Source organism: Sinocyclocheilus anshuiensis, unplaced genomic scaffold (assembly GCF_001515605.1).
Source record: "Sinocyclocheilus anshuiensis isolate Anshui unplaced genomic scaffold, SAMN03320099.WGS_v1.1 scaffold58, whole genome shotgun sequence".
NCBI lineage: Eukaryota > Metazoa > Chordata > Actinopteri > Cypriniformes > Cyprinidae > Sinocyclocheilus > Sinocyclocheilus anshuiensis.
The window spans coordinates 2,517,920-2,522,790 of record NW_015547688.1 but is presented as its reverse complement, the minus strand read 5'-3'; positions in this window follow the sequence as shown (position 1 = coordinate 2,522,790).

Genomic DNA, 4,871 nt, shown 5'->3' with positions numbered 1-4,871 from the left:
AAAAAAAATTTGTTTTGCACCTGAAAACATTAAAAGAACACAGTATCTCTGTCAGTCTTAACATATATATTATTGAGATGATCCAAAAGATTGAAGAAATAAATTAAAATCCAAGTAGTCAGTGTTGATCAGGGGTTTTCAAACTGGGGCCACAGAACATTTGAGAGAATGAAGTTCGGAGTTGGAAGGATTTTTTAAAAATTATTTATCTTTTGCTCACAAAGCCTGCATTTATTTGATCAAAAGAGCAAAATGACTAATATTGTGAAATGTTATTACAATTTAAAATAACTGTTTTCTTTTTTAATATACTTTAAAATTAAATTTATTCCTGTGATGGCAAAGCTACATTTTCAGCAGCCATTACTCCAGTCCCCATATACATACATAATATATGCTCATATTATGTATAGCCTACTTAAATATTCATTGGCCTCAACTCATACTCATATTAATTAGCAGCAGTATCCGAATTTTTCAAGATCCTTTTTCAAGCGTCTACATCCATACATTTGCTAATCTGCTAATGCTCAACAGTAGGCTACTTGATGCCTGTTTTGCTTCCTGATTCAGCAATTAAGATGAATTGAAATGTGAGGTCAGTGAGCGGTTAGCATTTATCAGACCACAGATCCGAGCAAATGCGACTGGGCTCTGACTGTCAAAATAACATGATTATACTAACCGCTTTTTGACAGCATGAGGAAAACAAGAGTAGGATTACAAATGGTGATAAGTGAATCACGTTTTCTCAAAGTCAATAAAATCAGCTAATGCCATACTGTAGTCATGCTCATTTCTAAAACAATCAGTCTTAGCATAAAGAAAAACACTCTACATGGAAAGTTTTTGCTGTGAGAGATGTGTTTTTCATTGGTGAACCGAGTTCCAGCGCAGGGCAACATGCCTCATTTGTCATATCTCATATACAGCACATGACCTGAGCCAGAGTGTAAACTATAAAATGACTTTCAGGGAGGTCTGCTCCTTAAAAAAAAAAAAAAAAAAAAAAGTAATTTTTATAGTAAATTTTCTAGGCACAATCTGTCGAGGTTCATCTCACGCTATCCAAATGTTCCTTTTGGCACCCCTAGTAGTTAGCGAAATGTCTATTTATCTTAAACAAAACAGTTGAGTAGTTTGTTATGTATTTGTTATACGTAAATACAGCATTTATGTTTTCTAAATGGTTCATCAGATAATAAAAACACACTCTTGTAATCAACTTTTGCGATTACTGAAACATTTGAAAACACTGCTGATATACAGTTTTTGTCTCAACCTTTATTTTGACTTCCTTTTGGGTTCATGCCTTGATTAAGGAAATCAGACCTCCTCAGATGACCCCATCATTTGAAACCTGGAAATCATATTTTCATATATTTTGCACTAGAGAGAGGAAGGAACATGTGGAGAACATACAGTTCAAAAGAACAAAGGCCTGGTGGAACTTAATAGCATTGCATAACAAACACTGCATGTCAGAAGTGATAAAAAAAGGCAAAGTTCTCATTCAAAATAGCCACATTTTATTGGGTAACATTGGCCACACTTGTCAACACATTTGGCAACAGATAAAATAAACAGTTATATAGTAATTATATAGTAATAAAATAAAGTAGTTTGAACAGTACACCATTGCGCCAGCAACTCCAAGGTTATGGATTCAATCCCCATTGAAACTGTTCAGACCTGTACAGCACCCATATAATAGAATTATATTACTGTTTACATGTCAGGGAATATACAGGTGCATCTCAATAAATTAGAATGTCGGAGTTTCACAATTTGAGTTGAATTACTGAAATAAATGAACTTTTCCACGACATTCTAATTTATTGAGATGCACCTGTACACTACTGTTAAAATGTTTGGGGTTGGTAAGACTTGTTTTGTGATAAAAGTCTCTTATGATCACCAAGGCTGCATTTATTTGATAAAATATACAGTAAGAAATGGTAATAATTTTACTGTGAACTATTGTTAATGTTAATAAAGCTGAATTTTCAGCATAATTACTCCAGTCTTCAGTGTCATAGAATCCCTAATATGCTGATTTGCTGCTCAAGAAACATTTCTTCTTATTATCAACGTTGAAAACAGTTGTGCTGCTCACAAACACGTCCACACTACCGTCCTCTCTTCCTATTTGCTCATTAGGACATGTTGTCCCTTCAGCGTCCATGCCATCTCCCCTGTATTGTCTCTGTTGGAGCTCCATCCTAAATCAGAACGGACAGATCTGGAGCAACACAATGGGCCTCATTGTTGGGTCCTGAAAGGCGAGCATGTGCTTCGCTAATGCTGCAATCACCACAGCCAACCTCCAGGACAACTTCTACATTCAGCCTTTGAGTAAAGAGGCACATTTAGGCATGGATGACTTCCTCAGAGGTGCCTGGGGGTTGTGGGAAAGAGACGTGGAGCAAGTGTGGCCTTGTCTATGGCTGCTGCCGACCGGACTGAACACAATCAGAGGTTATTAATAGTGGGCCTAATACGCTAGTCGGTTCCATGATGACCGGGACATGAGGTTACCCCAGTTCATTTGGATGGAACAGGAGGTGTTTGAGGGATTTCCTCAGAGTTGAGTGATCTTACATAAGTCTCATACCTCAGATCAAGTGGTTTCAAGAGCCCAAAGACTGTGTGGAATGAGGGTGTATGTTGAGGATAACAGGTGGTACTTGTACAAGCTTCAAACTTGTTCTTGTGGCTAAAAGGACATGTGTTTGGCCTCATTCCATAACTTCTGTCAGCCTAACCACACTCTTTAGGAGCCCCTTGTATTTTTTCTCAGCATGCAGACAAGAGGCAGTTTTTGGGCATTCCTGGTTCATTGGCGCCTAGACAAGATAGAAGAAAAGAATAAAGAAAAGAAAAAGGTTAACTTCTTTGTATTTATTTATTTATTAAAGTTGAGACTTTAATGTGCTATTTTTTGTAACACTACTATGGTTGTATAAATAAACATTAACATAAATAAACATTGAATAATTATATAATGTATAAAAATGGCATAAAATTGTATAAGTATACATTTTAAATGTTTATATTTTACCTTTTTTTTTACAGCATTTATTAATGTACTATTTAAAAATAATGTTAAAAATCTACTAGAATTGCAGGAATAAACATATAGCCTATACAGGTGCATCTCAAATTAGAATGTCGTACAAAAGTTCATTTCAGTAATTCAACTCAAATTGTGAAACTCACAAAAATATTTGTGGTAAAATAATAAAATAAGTTTTTATGGCTGAACTAAACATTAAAAGCACACCAGCTGACCTACAGATGCATATTTAACAAGTTGAAACAGAGGGAAAACAAGAAAAGCACTATGAGTGAAACATTATGAGAAGTACACATCTGTCATGTGGGAAAAAATAAATGAAAGGATCGATTTTGCCAAAATGAGCAAAGACTTAATGGTCAGACTCAAAGGAGTTTGTCTATGTCATATCACAACACTTTTTACAGCTCATTTGAGCCGCTCGGTTCCTTCATTTAACAGCCCCATATGCTTACAGCAGCTTAAATGAGTCCAAATGTGGTGAGTTAACCTGCTCCTCTGTGATTTCTCTCGTGGGAAATCAGGAACCCTGTAACCTGTGGAAATGCAGTCTGTTCCCACGCTCACTGTATGAGTTTGGCGAACGCACATACACTAAGAGCTGACCAGCCTCCTCTGGCTCAGAAAGACTTCCACCTAAATCTAATCATACCACGAGATTGTGCCCATTATAAACTACTGTTCAAAAGTTTGGGGTCAGGTTATTATAATTTTTTTTTAATATTTAGCAAGGATGCATTAAAGGGGTCATATGATGTTGCTAAAAAGAACATTATTTTGTGTATTTGGTGTAATGAAATGTGTTTATGCGGTTTGAGGTTAAAAAAACACATTATTTTCCACATACTGTACATTATTGTTTCTCCTTTATGCCCCGCCTTTCTGAAACGCGTCGATTTTTACAAAGCTCATCGGTCTGAAAAGCGAGGTGTACGCTGATTGGCCAGCTATCCAGTGCATTGTGATTGGCCGAATACCTCAAGCGTGTGACGGAAATGTTACGCCCCTCACCATACTGTGATGCCGTGTCCCGGCTGGAGCGATGAGACAACAAGCCATTTTAGGTAGGCGTGGTTGACTCTGAACTTTTATAAAGAATATCTCTTTGGATTTGAGACTTTAGTCTTTGCAACTTTACAGACCTTCTTTATGCACCAAGAGCTTGTAACACTCCAAAGAGAAAGGAAAAATTTAAATCGCATCATATGACCACTTTAAATTGATCAAAACTGGCAGTAAATACATTTATAATATTATGAAAAAGATTTCTATTTCAAATAAAAGCTGTTCTTTTGAACTTTCTATTAATCAAAGAATCCTGAGAAAATGTATCACAGTTTCCACACAAATACGAACTGTTTTTACATTGATAATAATAGGAAATAAGCAGCAAATCGCATATCAGAATGATTTATGAAGGATCATGTGTGACACTGAAAACTGGAGAAATGATGCTGAAAATTCAGCTTTGACATCACAGAAATAAATTTCATTTAAAAAATATATTGCAATAGATCACAGTTATTTTAACGCGGTAATTATTACTGTTTTTACTGTATTTTTGTTCAGATCAATGCAGCCATGGTGACTTCTTTTTAAAACTTTTGAATGGTATTACACATAAATGAATATTCAAGGTTCCGTACAAATGGCATAATGTTGATTACCACAAAAAATGTGGTTAGCAGCACGAACAATGAAATTAAAGTAAATGGGCCTTATTTGTGGAGGATTGAAAAGCAGAGATGTGGCGCTTATTTTATTTGTATATATATATATATATATATATATATAC